The sequence below is a fragment of the Orcinus orca genome, chromosome 4, assembly GCF_937001465.1.
Source record: "Orcinus orca chromosome 4, mOrcOrc1.1, whole genome shotgun sequence".
Classification (NCBI taxonomy): Eukaryota; Metazoa; Chordata; class Mammalia; order Artiodactyla; family Delphinidae; genus Orcinus; species Orcinus orca.
In genome coordinates, this window is record NC_064562.1 from 71061365 (window position 1) to 71083778 (window position 22414).

At 36.2% G+C, this 22414-nt stretch overlaps 1 protein-coding gene across 13 annotated transcripts in view; it reads left to right on the forward strand.

The window, feature by feature from the left end:
- EPHA5 (EPH receptor A5) overlaps positions 1–22414 on the forward strand; it is a 330528-nt gene that overhangs the window by 81390 nt on the left and 226724 nt on the right. The window lies entirely within an intron of this gene.

Consider the following 22414-nt stretch of genomic DNA (forward strand, 5'->3'; position numbering starts at 1 on the left):
AGTCATTTAGCACTAGTCTCAATTGTCATTTCCCTTCATTCTACACCACTGCAGACTGAATCTTCAGTAAATATCGGTAAATTATTAAATTTCTCCATTTCTTCATTTTTTCAGAAATCAGATGCTTAAGATTACCCACACACAGCACAGCTGCAAGCCAGTTGCAAGAGATGTTGCAATGCAATTTTAACCTTTCCTCTTTCCCCAGGGACTACACAGGTTACTTTCATAGATATCTCTGTAACCTTCATTTGTCTGGAGACCAGTTATCAGAAAATTTCAACTGAAGCAAGGCACTTCACTTTATTGCTTTTTGAAAATTTGTCCATAAACAAATTCTCTTTTTTTCCCCATAGGTAATGCTTAGGAAAATCTTTGAGACTGTTTTCTTTTCTTTTGTTTTCCCAATTGCCAGTCATTTCTGATATTCAAGCAATTATAATTTAGTCTTTGTCCTCCAGAGGAAGAGAAAAATAAGATAAAATGTTTTATGAGTACAGAACACCCAATTTTGCTTATCTAATGCCTAGTTTTCCGTCTAGTTTAGACTCTAAAATTTAAAATGGAAAATTATTCAAGGTGTAGTCAAAAATACCTACTCCCCTGGCTTAGCCTAAGAACAGAATTGTGGCATCCAGAAAATGTTATAAATTGTCTCACAGAAATTTCTACAGATACCTAAGTTACCACATTAACAATGTTAGTTTCAACCTATTAAGTTATTCTTTCTTTCAGAATACATCCAGGATTTCTTTTTATATTTCTTTTTCCTAAATAAATTTGGAAATGTTTACTGCAGCTCAGGTCCTGGTTTTTGACATAGAGTCATATACTCGCATAATCACACCCACATACACTCCCACATAATCAGACATGAATATTTGCCACCATTTCACCTAAAGTTTGTTACTTAGATGATTCTGTTAGAATTTTAAATGTCTAAGTGTAGAAAATTACAAACAAAACAGTGTTAAAAATTTGAACATTTATGTTATGTCTTCAGCATTTAATACAAAGCCCATTTAGAAACCTTCTGTTAAATTGGTTTGAAATAGGTATTTTGTCAAGAGATTATTTATAACCTATATTTTATTTAAGGAAGTAAAATGCATTGAAGGCATTTTCTAACTCAAGACCCTATATAGAATTTTATCCTACTGCAGTTAAATAAGCAAGAATTAAAAATGTCCCTATGGCTAATATATTTTAAAACCCATTACCTTTAGTCTCCATAATCTATGTAAACTCATGGAATGAAAGTTTCAGATTAAGTTTCTAAGATCCCAGATTGATGAATGAAGTCAATGATAGTTAATGGTGTTTCAAAAACCTGTGACAGAAACAGATGACTGTGAATAGGTCACTTTACTTGCTAGAGCTCAGTTGTTCATTTTTTGAGGTGACAGATTGGCTTAGTATGGTGCTTTTCAGAATGGGTTTCCTGGACATGTTCTTCTGGACCTTAAAGATCTTTATTAGGACGTTTATATTTTATGTTTTAATTACCACAAAAAACTTAAAAAAGTGTCTTCACCCTTTTGGGCTGCTGTAAGAAACAAGCAGAGACTGGGTGGCTTATAAACAACAGACATTTATTTCTCACACTTCTGGAGGCTGGGAAGTCTGGGATGACTATGCTGGCAGATTTGGTGTCTGATGAAAGCCCTCTTCCAGTTGTAGACTGCTGATTTCTCCCTGTGTCCTCACATGGTCGAAAGGACTAGGGATCTCTCAGGAACCTCTTTTTTTTTTTTTTTTTTTTTGCGGTATGTGGGCCTGTCACTATTGTGGCCTCTCCCGTTGCGGAGCACAGGCTCCAGACCCACAGACTCAGCGGCCATGAGGAGCCTCTTTTTTATAAGGCATTAATCCCATTAATGAGGACTCCACCCTTATGATTTAAGCACCTCCCAAAGGCCCCACCTACAAATACTATCATCTTTAAGGGTTAGGATTTCAACAATATGAATTGGACCATAGCAAAAAGTAATATAATTATGTTTTAAATCTGAGTACTGGGAGAATATGCATTTTCTCTAGGTCTACTTATGCACTTTTTCCAAATAAACCGTTATGCAAATTTAACTTACTTAAATATTAATTATTCAGAGTAAAGGTAAAAGAATGGAGCCAAGTAATTTGTTGCATGACCAAGCAAAATCCAAATGAAAATAATGTTCATTATATCAATAGAAGTTTCATAGCATTTTATTTTATTATTTTTTTAAATATTTATTTATTTATCTATTTTGGTTGCACCGGCTCTTAGTTGCAGCACACGGGATCTTTAGTTGCAGCATGCGGGATCTTAGTTGTGGCATGCATGCGGGATCTAGTTCCCCGACCAGGAATGGAACCCAGGCCCCCTGCATTGGGAGCGTGGGGTCTTATCCACTGAACCACCAGGGAAGTCCCTCATAGCATTTTAAATATAGAAGAGTTTCAAGAGGATTGAATCATCACTTTGCACTGAACTTGAAAGTTCCCCATGTAATGACAGAGAGTGTAGTCAAACATAGTATTTTACTTGCAGATAAAATATCATAATCTGTGACATTAATAGTATTGTTAATTTGGATTTTATTGGTTCTGTAGTTTTGTTTGCATTGACTTTGTAAAATTATTTGATTGTATAAGTATAGCAACTATAAGCTAATAATTTTATTTTTAGCTTTGTATTTGTATATATAAAGTAGTAATAGAAAAATTTTTAATTAAATACTGAGAGATTGAATTTTTGGGAGCATTACTCAGGTTTTAGAACTCTGGTAAAATGGGCTGCTTTTCTTGAAAATGCAATCATTGGATTATTTTCAGGCTTAGAACTTTAGCTTATACACATTTATCATCAACTATATACTCTTTAGTTTTTTTTTTCAAATATTAATGGAGTGGATTAAATTTTTAAACGAATGAAGGAATCTTCTAATCTTTGTTGTAGAAGCAAGTGTTTGCACTTGCCTAAGTTACTTGCTCTTCAAATGAGAATCATTGAAAAATTATTTTTAGTACTTTGAGGTGTGTATGTGTCTTCATTGATAGGCTAACTCAATAATAGTAAGTCCTATTCTTGTTGGTTTGAAATTACTATGCTCAGAAAAATCAAAATTTATCATTTCAGTTTTCTTAATTGACACATGTTGGTTGGAAATCAACTCGAGAAAATGGAAATGGTCAAATTTGAATCACACTGACTGGAACTATTAGGCACTGGAATGTTTGACCCAACAGAGCTGAAGACTCTTTTAAGCAAATATGGGGAAAACAAATGCAATGAGTAATAAGAGGAATTATATTCCTAATTTTATAATTAGGAAATATTTTGAAAATATTATGAGCCATCAGTAACATATAGTAAAACATTCTAAATGTAGTTACACTCATTTGTTCCAATATTCATGTGTCTCACATTGAAACTTTACTTAGGCTACACTGCCACAACCCTGAAGTGGCTGTGTGAAATGGCTCTGTATATCCATCCTTCACCCCATTACCTACAGCTCTACATACAAATACTTCCCTTCTGTCTTTTAGTTATTCAGTCAATACCTGGGAAGAAAAACACTGACAACATAACTAAGGAGATGAAACAGTAGAAATTCCACATTCTCATGCTAAACTGGTTATTTAGTTATTTTGTAGTTAAAGAAAAAAGGAATTCCCATAAGAATTTTTTAATGATCTTTGAAAAAAATTTTTTTGAAAGTACCATACCTGATACCTGCCAGCTATAAAAGTATGCTGTATATAGCGATTTCTATCTTAGGTTAATATTTCAAAACACCAAATAAAGTAATTGCTTCCCATATTCAGCTGCATTTTCTAGTTTAAGGTCTAATTGGGGATCAAGTTAGTATAGTATTTGATTATTTCCAAAAATATACTCACTGCTTTTAATAGTAAGCTTTAGCATTTCAAACAAATATGGAATTCTCTATAAGAAGGCTATAATTATAGGCTCAGGAATAATGCTAGAATGAGTAAAAGCCAGCATTAAGGGCACTTTGTGTATTTCTTCTCTCATATTTTCTTTAGTTTGTTGCCAAATTATTGCCTAAGTCTTGATACTAATATTGTCTGTGTATTTGTTGGTAAACCTCAAAGACCTGTTTTTCTAATGTATCCTTTTTTTCCTCTTTTATAAAAAAATTCAAACAACATACACACTTTTCATTGCAAACAGTAAAATATTTACCTAAATAAAACTTTAATTTACATACATGCTTTATATAGTGGAAGCCTTTACAAGTTTACACTACATTAATTGCTGTCAACATTCTGCCCCGAACATATATTAATGGCTCAGATCATGCAGAGCATATGCGGGTGGGGCAGACATCTGACCTGTATGTCTGTCTTCCTCTGCTTACTGGGACTGTCCAGGTCCACTATTACCTGGTTCCTTAAAGGTGAACTGCCAGTGTCCCTGGCTCCTGCCCCTGAGGATGGCAGTGAGAGGCTGAGCACTGAGTCCCTGGCTTACCTGTGCCTTTCCAGTCTCCTCCTCCAGCAGCGGTGTCTTTTACTGACCCTTCCATGGGAGAAAGGGAGGAGGAAAAAACCACCGCTGTCATTTTTCTGAGTGTAAAAGTTTGGAAGTAACAAGTCTGCTTGTTATATGAGGTATGTATATATTGCAAAAACCAGTTGGGGGTTGGGGTAGAATATGTTAGGAAGAGTTTTATAGGAGAAACTCATAGATAATCCCAAATGATTTACACATTTGGGATGGGTGTGGAGATTAGACATAGAGTTAGAGAGTTAGAAATTAGATATACATATAGGTATATTGATATATAGTGATATCTCAAGAAGTAACCCATTTTTGTATATTAAACTTATTTATAATTTGCATGTATTTAATTATTTGATGAATATTAATTGAGGGCAGTTAAGTACTAGATGTTCTACTACAAGGGACACAATGTGAACAAAGAACAAAAGTTTCCTAAATTTGTGGAGATTGTTTCTAGTATATTTGGTAACATACCAGTCTGGTGTGAGAGAAATGTGACGGAATTTTGTAAACATACACTTCAGTTTTGATGCTAAGTATGTATTTTCCCTTTAAACTTTTTTCTTTAAAAAAGAAATTGTCGCTGGACTTCTACTGATATTTTAGAGTCTAGGTAGTTAGTTGTATTTCTTCATGTATAATGTAATCTTTTTGTCTAAAACGAAGCCTACTTTGTAAATAATCTAGTCTATTTCAAATTAAAATATAAATAATAGTATTATGCAGAATTTGCTTAAAACTTTCAAGCAGAGGAATAATAAACAAATTAGGCTTAAATTATAATAATGTAAATTAACTGACTGTGGAAAGATTTTCCTGCCCTAGTCTCTAAACACCACATCAATCCCTTAGTAGCCTCAAGATACATAGTAACTTACTTCATGTGCTACTGTCACATACACATGATATAGCAGACTTTATTAATATCATAAAAATGATGTAACTGTCACTGACTTATAAAAGGCTTTGAAATGAACTGCCTAATTATCTCATGAATGAACATAGCTGAAAGTATTAAAGAAGGTACCCTCCAAATACTGAGGTCCAATAGATAAAATGGTTTTAAAAACAGGAATTCTCATAAATTTTGAAAAACAATATATATTCAATTAATAAAAAATTACTCTTAAGTAAATACATTAAAATTATTATTTTTAAAATTAATTAATTAATTTTTTATTTTTGGCAGCATTGGGTCTTCATTGCTGCACGCAGGCTTCTCTCTAGTTGTGGTGAGTGAGGGCTACTCTTTGTTGCGGTGTGAGGGCTTCTCATTGTGGTGGCTTCTCTTGTTGCACAGCAAGGACTCTAGGCATGTGGGCTTCAGTAGTTGTGGCACGTGGGCTCAGTAGTTGTGGCACATAGGCTTAGTTGTTCCGTGGCATGTGGAATCTTCCCAGACCAGGGCTCAAACCTGTGTCCCCTTCATTGGCAGGCGGACTCTTAACCACTGCGCCACCAGGCAAGTCCCTAAAATTATAATGATAGCAAATTAAACATAAGTCTGTGTTCAGCCAATAAAATAATAATAATTAAAAATAAACTTTACCTTCAGATATGATTTTTAGCAAATGTTTCTTTGATTGGAAATAAAATGCACATTCAAACATTCTATTAGAAACAGTGTTAGAAAGATTTGCATGTGTTCAAGAAAAATAGGATTCATTTTCCTATTTCTGTGATGTGTAAACTTTCTCTCTTTCGGTGTGGAGAGTGAATGTCATTCAAACTGATGGACTTGGAGCGAGGTGGCAAGGGACTGAACATTTGCATCAAGTATGAAGTCAAGACCTGAACTCCCAGTGGTGCTACTCCAAATGCCTACCTGTCCTAACTTCGCGAACTTTTCGTGTGTGTCTAGGGTGAGAGATCTCCCAAGCGAATAGAGTTATCGAGTAAGTGACAATTCATAGTAGAAAATAAAGAAAATATGTCAAACTCTGTGGTGAGTACCAAGATATTTTAGCTCCTCGTTTTTATCTTTTACATTCAAATACGTGTATAGTTTAGGGACGGTGCCTAATACTGGATGAATCAAAGTTGAGAGAGATGATTCTAAAGACACTAAGCCTCTTCAGATGAATCATAATCACACATTCCACATACTACATACTTCGTACTTGTCTTATTATTATACTTTTCCATTTTTTCCGCATGGATGGAGAGCTCTGCCATGGGGATGTTTCTAGAAAAAGTTCAGACCAAAATTAGAAAATGTCATTCCCTTGACTAATTTTATATAGTTATTTCTAATAGAGTTCTCATTATCTTAGGATAGTGGTGGTGAGATTGCTATTGGGTTTTCAATACGCCATATATTTAGAACTAAATCTGCTTGTAGACTTGATCCTTTTCCTTTATAGGGTGAAGAGGAGGAGAAGTGGCATAATTCATGTGAGGAAATAGACCATTATTATATTAAACATAATACTTCCATCCTTTTGCAGAGAATGTTAGGGTAAAAACTTTGAGACCCTGAATAGACATTTTCAAATAGAGAGCTTCACTGTGTAGTAGAATATTCATATAAACTAACATCTCCATGTTGAGTTGTGGAGGTAGTAGGTGGAGAGACTAGATGATTTCTCTGTCATAAAGTTGCTGAGGGGTGGGGTTTGGGCAGCAAGAGGAGGAGATACATGGACAGCTACTCAGCTTGGTAAGAGTTTAAACATTTAGATTGCTGGCCATCCAAGGTGTTGAGCATCAGAGGTGCTGTAAAGTATGGCCTACTCAATTTCACTGGGAAAGAATTAATCTTGTGGTGATTCATGTTGAGCTTCTCTCTGATCTGCTCACTTGTTCTAGTTGGTATGTGCTTTATATTTATTGCTCTCTCCTAAAAGTGCCCAGTTCTTTCTACTGTTTTCCTAGATTTATCCTTTTCTATAGCTAGCAATGGTCTTTTCACAATTTAGATCTTCCTTTTTGTGGGATAGTGTTGATCCAAATTATGTTGCTGTACCAGCCTCCTTGCCTTGTCTCTAGAAGGGAAACACTGTCCAGTAAAACCAGGGATGTTAAATATTAGAATTTCCATAACTCTGATCTTGAACTGAAGGTGAGATGCTGGAGAATCTATCTGAAATTTCACAGGATTTATAGGAAATGTCAATTGGGGGATTTAGACGGAAACACTCATTATCTCTGGAGCATTATTGGAGCATTTTACCATGGCATTCAGTACTTTATGAGAAAATGATTTTTAATGATTTTTATTTTTACCAAAATACAAGTAGTTTATTTAACAATTTACCTATTCCTGGACATTTAGACTGCTTTCTCTTCTTTTTGGAATAACATTTCAATAAATTTCTATTTAAACAAATATTTAACTGTATTTCTAATTATTCTCTTAATTTAGAGCTTTAAGAGTATGAATGTATCTGGGTATTTTCAAAGCTTTTGAAATATATTCAAATCCACCTTACAGAATTGTTGTGATAACTATTATTACACAAATAGTAAGTGAGAGTAAAGGACACACTCTCTTTATTGTACTTTTCTTTATTTCTATTTTCTTACACACACATGCTTATCATACTCCATATACATAAGCTGAGGGAAACTCTTCCAGAGAACTAGGTTTGCAGCCACAATAGTTATATAAACTTTTTAGCTAGTATATATCACAAAAGTCATGTTTATCAATTCCTATCACCTTTCATTATAATTAAAGTGACAGAAATTGATAATCATGACTTTTACACTGTCTAAATTTTTTCCCTTTATTTCACATATTACTGGGATGATTCATGCTTACAAGCTATTAGATGTGGTTAGGATTTAAGTTTAAATATCGAGACTTAATTCTGTTTCTAGTCCATATGTTTACCTCTAGAATGCCTGCTATGGTGGTTGAGTGATATATTAAAGAAATAAAATGACTAAATAAAGTATGATGACATTATCATAAATAATAAAATTATTATATCTGTAAGTATATACTTTAAAACTAATTGCAGAATGGTTTTGGGAGTAGAATCTTCTGAAGATGAAAGAAATTCTTTATATTCTTGGTTTGAGCCTAGAAGCCATATCATTATTTAGGGATGAGATTTAAACAGGAACGTGAGAAGTTCATCACCAGTCAGTAAAATCAAACAGAAAACATACTTCAAGGTAGAGAACTAAATGTCATAGTTACCCTTATTGAATAATTATTTTCTTCCTTCACTCCTTAAAAACTTATTTTCTTTAGAGTTCTATAAAGGGGTCATGTTTGACTCAAAAAAAAAAATGATTCACACTTCATATTGTTGTATTGCACTATACAATTCACTAAAATATTTCTTCAAAGTATATGTTTGTGATGTGCATTTATGACAGTTTCATGTTTGTGTAGATAAGTATTTGCATTATTCTCTGAAATAAAATTGGTGAGTTAGTTGAATGTTACTTTTCAAACATTTAAACATTTTAGCTCTTTTTTATGCTTAGAAAAATTAAGCAGAATTATTTTTTATGTACATGATGATAAAGGAAAATAATTAGTCATATTTAGTGTTAAAATATATGCTAGACCTTAATGATTAGAACAGTAGATTAAAGCTGAAGATCATTAGAGAAACACTTCTCATGATCCTAAATGTAGTAAAATATTCATAAAATTGAAAAATTCATTGATGATAGATTTATTTTCTTTCTTTACAAGAAACAGTGATTTCTTTAAAAAATAAATATATTTTTAGGATATTATTCCTATTGGTATGGTATTTTTGCTTTTCAAAACAAGTACTTTCATGAAATAATGTTTTCTCTGTAAACTGAATGATAGTCACTTCAAAAGTTATGTTGGTATTTTCCATGCAGTAGAATAAAACACAATATTCGAGCATAAAGATTTGGTGTTAAATAAAAATAGGCAGATTTAGTGTTAATGATTAATAAAAACATTTAATTTTCTGTTGCACATTTGGTATTTAGTTGGTATTTAAAATATTATTGTAGTCCAAATATAGTATGTGATTATTTGATATTTTATGACAAATCATGAGTAAATCTAATTTTTCATAACACAAGACAGAATTTTCCATCTTTGGGGATTATTAAATCAAATGCAACAGTATTTTGGTAGATATAATTGTGTTAGGTATCCCAAAAGTGCTATATGTTTAATTCTCATACTTATTACTGAAGCAAAATAAGTTTATAAAATAAGTTTCCGTGCTTCTCCTTTAACAACTGTTGTTGGAATCACACCTTAAAGGGTGCTTTACTTTTCCAATAAGATCTACTTCTAGCAAAATTTGAAAGTTGTTTGAAAAGACACTTGTCACTTGAAGCAAAAAGTCACACTTTCTTTAGAGCAGATAAAAAGATTGTGGAGTCAGGACCACAAATTTTTGCCATGACAAAAGAGAGTCTTTTCTTGAAGTAAAATATATTTTTGATTAAAAATAGAAATATATTTTCAATGTTGATTACTCATGATTGTAAGTAGATTTCCATTGTCTCTGTGCCAAGACTTTGAGTATGAAAACTGACCAGTACTTCATGACACCTATAAAAAACTATCAGAGGAGGATTAATTTATCAGTTGGCAGAATCTAAAACAGGAGGGTCAGAACAAAGTATGAATGTGAATTTGAAAGGACAGGACAACGTCAGTGATAAGAACATAAATTATTATGTGAGAGTCCCCTATCCACTCCAACACAGAAACTTTCACTGATCCATATTTTGCATTTCACTGTGGATAAGTGGAGTGAACTCCTCAAGCTCTTTGGTTAATAGGCACAGCCATAGGCTGTATTTACTGCTTCCTGCAAAATATGCTTTTAGACATATACATTACGATGTTACATGCTGCATTTTTTTATGAATCATTTTAAAGCATGCTGCATTTTTATCTCATTCATTTTTTGGTAGCAGAATGTCATACACTGACAAGAGTTTGGCTATCACCAATTTGTACTTGAACATTTACTTCCTAGCAGAGGCCTTCTTTCAGTCCTTTTTCCTTAATAGGTTAGATACTCAGAGAACCTAGACTCTGATGTTATTGATATTAGCTTACATGTGGCAATATGTCAGCTGTTTAAAATATGTTTTTCCTATGATGATAAGTGTCAGTTTGACATATGACCATTTCAAGACCAAGTATCAAAACTTAAAAAAGAACCTAAGTGTTCTGATGCAACCTTGTTGACTGATGGAAGTAGGGGGTTGCTAAGAACTTCACTTTTGGTGGTATTCTACCAAGTTATTCCATTTATTCCTCATATAATGAAATGCTTTAAGAACCAAAACTTTTCAAGAAATGCAAACATCTATTATAACTATCTATAAAAAACTGTTTTTTTTTTGCTTTCATAGCACATTAGAAATAAATATTTTCAAGCTTCTGTAAATTAACAGTTTCATGAATACACAAATTGAAATGTGGAGTGAGTATAGGTGGGTGGGTGGGTGAATGGGTATAGTCAGTGTGTGATTCTTTTATATTAAGTATGTTAGACCTATAAGAGTATAACCATGCATAAACATGCATTCCTGAAATTCCCATTAAAAAAATGAAACTACATTATAATAAATAAATTAAAGGACTTCCCCCCCAATAAAGAAATGTTTAAAGAGTCTGCTTTCCAAAACCACCACGATATATTTTAAGTGGTCTCTAGGTATGTTACTGTTTTGGTAGAAAAAACAATTTATTATAATTATTGAGCTGTCAATTGCATTTTACTGCCATTACAGATATGATGGTGTAATACAGACAAGTCCTGCAAATGACAAGAATAGGCCTTGATAACTGGCAGATGTTTCTAGCCAGCTCAGAGCTTTAGGGCCCAATCACTCAGTGCTCCTACTGTGAATTAAACTGGAGTAGCAGTATTCTGCTTCTCTGGATTTCCATCAAAAAAATAATAATAATAATAAGGAATGACAGAAAAAAGGAAAAAAGAAGGTGGGTAGGTGCAGTTGGAAGAGAGGGCATGAAATTGATTTAGAAAATGGTTCACCATTTACATGGCAGCCTTAATTTCTAAAAAAAGTTTGTTACGGAAAGGTGTTTCAGAGGAGTCTTACTTTCTTGGAGTGTTTTTTTTTGTTTTGTTTTGTTTTGTTTTTGCAGTACGCGGGCCTCTCACTGTTGTGGCCTCTCCCGTTGCGGAGCACAGGCTCCGGACGCGCAGGCTCAGCGGCCATGGCTCACGGGCCTAGCCGCTCCGCGGCATGTGGGATTTTCGCGGACTGGGGCACGAACCCGTGTTCCCTGCATCCTGCAAGTGGACTCTTAACCACTGCGCCATCAGGGAAGCCGTTTGGAGTGGGTTTTTGTGGAACCCTGTGAAGTGTTACTTTGTGCATTGCAACTGGATATGAAGAGTGTTAAGTGGTGCTCTGCATAATATCTGTATACATCTGCCAGAGAGAATTGTGTTTAATACACACTGCAATTTAATCCATTTAGACTGTTATTATATTATGACATGTACATTGAACATGTTTGTTGCATGAATGGAATTGCTAAACAGGAAGAGGAGACCCCATTGTTTTCTATGTTACTCAGTCATGAGAAAATAGGGGCACAAAGCTCTTAATTACCATATTTCCATGTGGTAAAAGGTCTTTTTGTAATGCAAAGGACAGAGAAATTATGAAAGACAAGTTTGAAAGGATATTTTGAAGGAAGTGGAGAAATCAAGGTTATAACCTAAGAATTGACTAAATTGAACATCACAGCATTTCTGGCATAACCAAATTTGAAGTAAAGATCATTAGGGCAAAAAAAAAAAAAAAAGATTAAAAATAGCCTTCTAGTTATTGTCTCCAAAGTCAATAGGAAATAAAAATTTTTCATAGTTTATTTCAAATTATGAACTCAGACTATTCCTAATTAGAATTAACATTTACTTATATTCTGTTCAATTTTTATATCTATTATAAGCCAGTCTTTTTAGAATTTTTTGATTATATTTTCACTGTCAAATATACATCTACTGGGACTTCCCTGGTGGCGCAGTGGTTAAGAATCCGCCTACCAATGTAGGGGACATGGGTTCGAGCCCTGAGGCAGGAAGATGCCGCGGAGCAACTGAGCCCATGTGCCACAACTACTGAGCCCACGCACCTAGAGCCCATGCTTCACAACAAGAGAAGCCACCGCAATGAGAATCCCGTGCACCGCAACGAAGAGTAGCCCCTGCTTGCCGCAACTAGAGAAAGCCCGTGCACAGCAGCGAAGACCCAAGGCAGCCAAAAATAAATATATAAATAAATTTATTTATTTAAAAAATATATATATGTACCTTTACTGTATATGTAAATATATGTGCATTAACTATAGTTTAAAATTCTCTTAACTTCTCTTAACTTTAAAGATTATCTTGTTCTTTTAAAAGTTATTGTTTTCAGTTATTGTTTTTGCTATACTATTTCTTTCACCTTACACATATGCAAGTTTTCCAAATTTGGTGAAAGTGGAATATTATTTAAATTATTAGTTATGAAAATAACATAACTAATAGATTCACAAGTTTTTAGAAATGGAAATTGACCAAAATACATTGAGGTAGAATAAAGTAAATTGTAGTCTGAGCAAAGTGAAAATTACAAAAGGCCATATTAGAAATCCCTTATTAAATTTTTCTGGAACACATAATTATAAATTCATGAGTCTTTTTCTTATACAAGAGTATGAGTTTAGAACTTAAATACTTTGTGAATAGAGTTATTGAAATGAAATTGGGCTGAATATACTAGACACCAAATTTAAAGTGCTCTTTTCCCAAAATGCCTTAATAGCTATGAAACCAACCCAAAATATCTAGTTTTTTTTCTTATGTTAATATGAAATCTAGTTTCAAGAAGAGCTAATTACATATTTTTCCCTTATACTTGAGGAAATTAAGGTATACTCTAAAGGTCCACAAACATTCACAAGCATTCAAGGTTATACTGGAGAACCCTAAAGGTCTCCAAAGTGTGTTAGAAAAACAATTGAGAAACGTGGCCTTAAAATTTAAAATATAAACTCTGGTCACTTACTGCCAATATAATCCAAAACATAAACCCAAAAGTGGCACTACTCAGTAGTAATAGGAAATTTAGAACTCATTATATTAATTTCCCTAAATTATCATTGAAATGAAACCTCAAAAAGTGTTCCATTGAAATTATGGACCTCCAAGCTTACTTGCAACACAGCTGAAAAGTACCATCCTACTGTGTCTATAACATAATTTCCATGCCTAACATGTCTGGTTCTTTCAAGGAATGATGGCCAGTGACCTTCAAACTTGACTCAAAATTCCAAATAATCAAAAGAATCAAGAGCTCTGTTGTATTCAGTTGAAGGTACTGACTTTCTGATAACCACAGTTAACTAGATTATAGATATTGATCAGGTTAATTATGAGTATTGTCAAACTGGATGGTTACCAGAAATGTCTTAAGATATTACACTCCAGTGGGAAGAGAATTATTACTGTATTGAGAGCAGCAAAGCAATTCTTTCCAGGCCCTTTTATCTCCAATTTGCTAGTATATCAATCTTGCTTAAAAATTATTTCCTAGAATGGTTTTTCCCCCAGCCTTTTTGTGGTTCATTCTACCTATGGTTTCCAAGAAATATACCACAGATCAAATACATGTATTTGGCTTTTAACATAATGGAGGTGCATGGACTTGATGATGAGTTGAGTCATTGAAACAGTTTATATCAATACAATGTGTCTTAATTTCAGTGGCCCAATGATTCTGTTGCTCTCACTTTCTGCTTTTACCCAATGCATGTATTTATATATACTTGTGAGACATTAGAAGTTGACCATGGGATCAGTGGACCACTTGAACAGCCTAAATTCAGAAACACACCTGCCCACTAAGTCGTGCCATTCCTCAGTGCATTGTACTCAGTCTACTCCCTACCTGCCTTTGCTTATGAATGAAGCATCCCAACAGAGGGACAATGGGACACTACCCTTATCTTCTGTTTTGAAGAATTTTCTAATGAGAAATTTGTAAGCTTTGGCACCTTGAATAAAATGTTAGGTCTCCAGGCATGAAACATGGGTTTAAATCCCAGCAGTAGATACTCTACAATTATTTTCTTGTCTTGTAAAAGGAAATAAGGATAGATTCCCAAATGGATTCTGTCCTACAGTGCCAAAATTCTTCTTAAACTGTACTACTCAGAAAATCTATTTCCACCTTTCTCCATTAGCTGTATATAAGCGTAGTTATACATTCATATAATGATAACATATCACACCTGCATGAAGTTGCATTTGATGTGTATTTATTTATTTAACATATTTATTGGAGTATAATTGCTTTACAATGGTGTGTTAGTTTCTGCTTTATAACAAAGTGAATTAGTTATACATATACATGTGTTCCCATATCTCTTCCCTCTTGCGTCTCCCTCCCTCCGACCCTCCCCATCCCACCGCTCCAGGCGGTCACAAAGCACCGAGCTGATCTGCCTGTGCTATATGGCTGCTTCCCACTAGCTATCTATTTTACATTTGGTAGTGTATGTATGTCCATGCCACTCTCTCGCTTTGTCACAGCTTACCCTTCCCCCTCCACATATCCTCAAGTCCATTCTCCAGTAGGTCTGTGTCTTTATTCCTGTCTTACCCCTAGGTTCTTCATGACATTTTTTTTCTTAAATTCCATATATATGTGTTAGCATACGGCATTTGTCTTTCTCTTTCTGACTTACTTCATTCTGTATGACAGAATCTAGGTCCATCCATCTCATTACAAATAGCTCAATTTCGTTTCTTTTTATGGCTGAGTAATATTCCACTATATATATGTGCCACATCTTCTTTATCCATTCATCTGATGATGGACACTTAGGTTGTTTCCATCTTCTGGCTATTGTAAATAGACCTGCAATGAACATTTTGGTACATGACTCTTTTTGAATTATGGTTTTCTCAGGGTATATGCCCAGTAGTGGGATTGCTGGGTCATATGGTAGTTCTATTTGTAGTCTTTTAAGGAACCTCCATACTGTTCTCCATAGTGGCTGAACCAATTCACATTCCCACCAGCAGTGCAAGAGTGTTCCCTTTTCTCCACACCCTCTCCAGCATTTATTGTTTCTAGATATTTTGATGATGGCCATTCTGACTGGTGTGAGATGATACCTCATTGTAGTTTTGATTTGCATTTCTCTAATGATTAATGATGTTGAGCATTCTTTCATGTACTTGTCGGCAGTCTGTATAACTTCTTTGGAGAAATGTCTATTTAGGTCTTCTGCCCATTTTTGGATTGGGTTGTTTGTTTTTTTGTTATTGACTGGCATGAGCTGCTTGTAAATTTTGGAGATTAATCCTTTGTCAGTTGCTTCATTTGCAAATATTTTCTTCCAGTCTGAGGGTTGTCTTTTGATCTTGTTTATAGTTTCTTTTGCTGTGCAAAAGCTTTTAAGTTCCATTAGGTCCCATTTGTTTATTTTTGTTTTTATTTCCATTTCTCTAGGAGGTGGGTCAAAAAGGATCTTGCTGTGATTTATGTCACAGAGTGTTCTGCCTATGTTTTCCTCTAAGAGTTTGATCGTTTCTGGCCTTACATTTAGGTATTTAATCCATTTTGAGCTAATTTTTGTGTGTGGTGTTAGGGAGTGATCTAATCTCATACTTTTACATGTACCTGTCCAGTTTTCCCAGCACCACTTATTGAAGAGGTTGTCCTTTCTCCACTGTATATTCCTCCCTCCTTTATCAAATATAATGTGACCATATGTGTGTGGGTTTATCTCTGGGCTTTCTATCCTGTTCCATTGATCTATATTGCTGTTTGTGTGCCAGTACCATACTGTCTTTATTACTGTCGCTTTGTAGTACAGTCTGAAGTCAGGGAGTCTGATTCCTCCAGCTCCGTTTTTCTTTCTCAAGGTTGCTTTGGCCATTTGGGGTCTTTTATGTTTCCATACAAATTGTGGAATTTTTTGTTGTACTTCTGTGAAAAATGCGAGTGGTAGTTTGATAGGGATTGCATTGAATCTCTAGATTGCTTTGGGTAGTAGAGTCATTTTCACAATGTTGATTCTTCCAATCCAAGAACATAGTATATATCTCCATCTATTTGTATCATCTTTAATTTCTTTCATCAGTGTCTTATAATTTTCTGCATACATGTCTTTTGTCTCCTTAGGTAGGTTTATTCCTAGATATTTTATTCTTTTTGTTGCAGTGGTAAATGGGACTGTTTTCTTGATTTCACTTTCAGATTTTTCATCATTAGTGTGTAGGAATGCCAGAGATTTCTGTGCATTAATTTTGTATCCTGCTACTTTACCAAATTCATTGATTAGCTCTAGTAGTTTTCTGGTAGCATATTTAGGATTCTCTATGTATAGTATCATGTCATCTGCAAACAGTGACATCTTTACTTCTTCTTTTCCGATTTGGATTCCTTTTATTTCCTTTTCTTCTCTGATTGCTGTGGCTAAAACTTCCAAAACTATGTCGAATAAGAGTGGTGAGAGTGGGCAACCTTGTCTTCTTTGATCTTAGTGGAAATGCTTTCAGTTTTTCACCATTGAGGACAATGTTGGCTGTGGGTTTGTCATATATGGTCTTTATTATGTTCAGGAAAGTTCCCTCTATGCCTACTTTCTGCAGGGTTTTTATCATAAATAGGTGTTGAATTTTGTCGAAAGCTTTCCCTGCATCTATTGAGATGATGATATGGTTTTTCTCCTTCAATTTGTTAATATGGTGTATCACATTGATTGATTTGCGTATATTTAAGAATCCTTGCATTCCTGGAATAAGCCCTACTTGATCATGGTGTATGATCCTTTTAATGTGCTGCTGGATTCTGTTTGCTAGTATTTTGTTGAGTTTTGCATCTATGTTCATCAGTGATATTGGCCTGTAGTTTTCTTTCTTTGTGACATCCTTGTCTGGTTTTGCTATCAGGGTGATGGTGACCTCGTAGAATGAGTTTGGGAGTGTTCCTCCCTCTGCTATATTTTGGAAGAGTTTGAGAAGGATAGGTGTTAACTCTTCTCTAAATGTTTGATAGAATTCGCCTGTGAAGCCATCTGGTCCTGGGCTTTTGTTTGTTGGAAGATTTTTAATCACAGTTTCAATTTCAGTGCTTGTGATTGGTCTGTTCATATTTTCTATTTCTTCCTATTTCAGCCTTGGCACGTTGTGCATTTCTAAGAATTTGCCCATTTCTTCCAGGTTGTCCATTTTATTGGCATAGAGTTGCTTGTAGTAATCTCTCATGATCTTTTGTATTTCTGCAGTGTCAGTTTTTCTCCTTTTTCATTTCTAATTCTATTGATTTGAGTCTTCTCCCTTTTTTTCTTGATGAGTCGCGCTAATGGTTTATCAATTTTTTTTATCGTCTCAGAGAACCAGCTTTTAGTTTTATTGATGTTTGCTATCGTTTTCTTCATTTCTTTTGCATTTATTTCTGATCTGATCTTTATGATTTCTTTCCTTCTGCTAACTTTGGGGCTTTTTTGTTCTTCTTTCTCTAATTGCTTTAGGTGCAAGGTTACGTTGTTTATTCAAGATGTTTCCTGTTTCTTAAGGTAGGATTGTATTTCTATAAACTTCCCTCTTGGATCTGCTTTTGCTGCATCCCATAGGTTTTGGGTCGTCGTGTCTCCATTGTCATTTGTTTCTAGGTATTTTTTGGTTTCCTCTTTGATTTCCTCAGTGATCACTTCGTTATTAAGTAGTGTATTGTTTAGCCCTCATGTGTTTGTATTTTTTACAGATCTTTTCCTGTAATTGATATCTAGTCTCATAGCATTGTGGTCGGAAAAGATACTTCATGCAATTTCAATTTTCTTAAATTTACCAAGGCTTGATTTGTGACCCAAGATATGATCTATCCTGGAGAATGTTCCATGAGCACTTGAGAAAAATGTGTATTCTGTTGCTTTTGGATGGAATGTCTTATAAATATCAATTAAGTCCATCTTGTTTAATGTATCATTTAAAGCTTGTGTTTCCTTATTTATTTCCATTTTGGATGATCTGTCCATTGGTGAAAGTGGGGTGTTAAAGTCCCCTACTATGACTGTTACTGTCGATTTCCCCTTTTATGGCTGTTAGTATTTGCCTAACTAACAAATTGAGGTGCTCCTATGTTGGGTGCATAAATATTTACAGTTGTTATATCTTCTTCTTGGATTGATCCCTTGATCATTATGTAGTGTCCTTCTTTGTCTCTTCTCATAGTCTTTATTTTAAAGTCTATTGTGTCTGATATGAGAATTGCTACTCCTGCTTTCTTTTGCTTTCCATTTGCATGGAATATCTTTTTCCATCCCCTAACTTTCAGTCTGTATGTGTCTCTAGGTCTGAAGTGGGTCTCTTGTAGACAGCATATATATGGGTCTTGTTTTTCTATCCATTCAGCCAGTCTGTGTCTTTTGGTGGGAGCATTTAATCCATTTACATTTAAGGTAATTATCGATATGTATGTTCCTATTCCCATTTTCTTAATTGTTTTGGGTTTGTTATTGTAGGTCTTTTCCTTCTCTTGTGTTTCTTGCCTAGAGAAGTTCCTTTAGCATTTGTTGTAAAGCTGGTTTGGTGGTGCTGAACTCTCTCAGCTTTTGCTTGTCTGTAAAGGTTTTAATTTCTCCATCAAATCTGAATGAGATCCTTGCTGGGTAGAGTAATCTTGGTTGTAGGTTCTTCTCCTTCATCACTTTAAATATGTCCTGCCAGTCCCTTCTGGCTTGCAGAGTTTCTGCTGAAAGATCAGCTGTTAACCTTATGGGGATTCCCTTGTGTGTTATTTGTTGTTTTTCCCTTGCTTCTTTTAATATGTTTTCTTTGTATTTAATTTGTGACAGTTTGATTAATATGTGTCTTGGTGTGTTTCTCCTTGGATTTATGCTGTATGGGACTCTCTGTGCTTCCTGGACTTGATTAACTATTTCCTTTCCCATATTAGGGAAGTTTTCAACTATAATCTCTTCAAATATTTTCCCAGTCCCTTTCTTTTTCTCTTCTTCTTCTGGGACCCCTATAATTCGAATGTTGGTGCGTTTAATGTTGTCCCAGAGGTCTCTGAGACTGTCCTCAGTTCTTCTCATTCTTTTTTCTTTATTCTGCTCTGTGGTAATTACTTCCACTCTTTTGTCTTCCAGGTCACTTATCCGTTGTTCTGCCTCAGTTATTCTGCTATTGATCCCTTCTAGAGTATTTTTAATTTCATTTATTGTGTTGTTCATCATTGCTTGTATCATCTTTAGTTCTTCTAGGTCCTTGTTAAATGTTCCTTGCATTTTCTCTATTCTATTTCCAAGATTTTGGATCATCTTTACTATCATTATTCTAAATTCTTTTTCAGGTAGACTGCCTATTTCCTCTTCATTTATTAGGTCTGGTGGGTTTTCATCTTGCTCCTTCTTCTGCTGTGTGTTTTTCTGTCTTCTCATTTTGCTTATCTTACTGTGTTTGGGGTCTCCTTTTTCAGGCTGCAGGTTCATAGTTTCCGTTGTTTTTGGTGTCTGTCCCCAGTGGCTAAAGTTGGTTCAGTGGGTTGTGTAGGCTTCCTGGTGGAGGGGACTAGTGCCTGTGTTCTTGTGGGTGAGGCTAGATCTTGTCATTCTGGTGGGCAGGTCCACGTCTGATGGTGTGTTTTGGGGTGTCTGTGGACTTATTATGATTTTAGGCAGCCTGTCTGCTAATGGGTGGGGTTGTGTTCCTTCTTGCTAGTTGTTTGGCATAGGGTGTCCAGCACTGTAGCTTGCAGGTCGTTGAGTGAAGCTGGGTGCTGGTGTTGAGATGGAGATCTCTGGGAGATTTTTGCCATTTGATATTATGAGGAGCTGGGAGGTCTCTTGTGGACCAGTGTCCTGAAGTTGGCTGTCCCACCTCAGAGACACAGCACTGACTCCTGGCTGCAGCACCAAGAGCCTTTCATCCACACAGCTCAGAATAAAAGGGAGAAAAGGAAGGAAGGAAGGATGGAAGGAAGGAAGGAAGGGAAAGGGAGATAAAATAAAGTTATTAAAATAAAAAAATAAGAAAAAAAAATTTTTAAAGAAAAAAAAACGGACGGATGAAACCCTAGGACAAATGATGAAAGCAAAGCTATACAGACAAAATTTTACACAGAAGCATACACATACACACTCACAAAAAGAGGAAAAGGGGAAAAATAAATAAATCTTGCTTTCAAAGTCCACCTCCTCAATTTGGGATGATTCGTTGTCTATTCATGTATTCCACAGATGCAGGGTACATCAAGTTGATTGTGGAGCTTTAATCCGCTGCTTCTCAGGCTGCTGGGAGAGATTTCCCTTTCTCTTCTTTGCACAGCTCCCGGGGCTCAGCTTTGGATTTGGCCCTGCCTCTGAGTGTAGGTCGCGGGAGTGCGTCTGTTCTTCGCTCAGACAGGACGGGGTTAAAGGAGCCGCTGATTCCGGGGCTCTGGCTCACTCAGGCCGGGGGGAGGGAGGGGCACAGAGTGCGGCACGAGCCTGCGGCGGCAGAGGCCCATGTGACGTTGCACCAGCCTGAGGCGTGCCGTGCGTTCTCCCAGGGAAGTTGTCCCTGGATCACGGGACCCTGGCAGTGGCGGGCTGCACAGGCTCCCCGGGAGGGAGGTGTGGATAGTGACCTATGCTCGCACACAGGCTTCTCGGTGGCGGCAGCAGCAGCCTTAGCGTCTCATGCCCGTCTCTGGGGTGCGTGCTGTTAGCTGCGGCTTGTGCCCGTCTCTGGAGCTCCTTTAAGCAGCGCTCTTAATCCCCTCTCCTCGTGCACCAGGAGACAAAGAGGGAAGAAAAAGTCACTTGCCTCTTCGGCAGGTCCAGGCTTTTTCCCGGACTCTCTCCCAGCTAGCTGTGGTGCACTAGCCCCTTCAGGCTGTGTTCACGACGCCAACCACAGTCCTCTCCCTGTGATCCGACCGAAGCCCGAACCTCAGCTCCCAGCCCCGCCCGACCCAGCGGGTGAGCAGACAAGCCTCTCGGGCTGGTGAGTGCCGGTCAGCACCGATCCTCTGTGCGGCCTCCGCACCCCTGTTGCTGCGCTCTCCTCCGTGGCTCCGAAGCTTCCCCCCTCTGCCACCCTCAGTCTCCGCCGACGAAGGGGCTTCCTAGTGTGTGGAAACCTTTCCTCCTACACAGGTCCCTCCTACTGGTGCAGGTCCCGTCCCTATTCTTTTGTCTCTGTTTATTCTTTTTTCTTTTGCCCTACCCAGGTACGTGGGGAGTTTCTTGCCTTTTGGGTGGTCTGAGGTTTTCTACCAGCGTTCAGTAGATGTTCTGTAGGAGTTGTTCCACGTGTAGATGTATTTCTGGTGTATCTGTGGGGAGGAAGGTGATCTCTGTGTCTTACTCTTCTGCCATCTTCCTGATTCCTTGCCCATTTTTTGATTGGGTTGTTGTCCTTTTGATATTGAGCTGCATGAGCAGTTTGTATATTTTGGAGAGTAATCCTTTGTCAGTTGCTTCATTTGCAAGTATATTCTGCCATCCTTTTCGTCTTGCTTATGGTTTCCTTTGCTGTGCAAAAGCTGTTAGGTTTCATAAGGTCCCATTTGTTTATTTTTGTTTTTATTTTCATTACTCTAGGCAGTGGGTTAAAAAGATCTTGCTGTGATTTATGTCAAAGAGTGGTCTGCCTGATTTCCTCTAAGAGCTTTAAAGTGTCTGGTCTTACATTTAGGTCCTTAATCAATTTTGAGTTTATTTTTGTGTATGGTGCTAGGGAGTGTTCTAATTTCATTCTTCACATGTAGCTGTCCAGTTTTCCCAGCACCACTTATTGAAGGGACTGTCTTTTCTCTGTTTTATATTCTTGCCTCCTTTGTCAAAGATTAGTTGACCATAGGTACATGGGATTATGACTGGGCTTTCTATCCTTTCCATTGATCTGTTTTTCTGTTTTTGTGCCAGTGCCATACTGTCTTGATTACTGTAGCTTTGTAGTGTAGTCTGAAGTC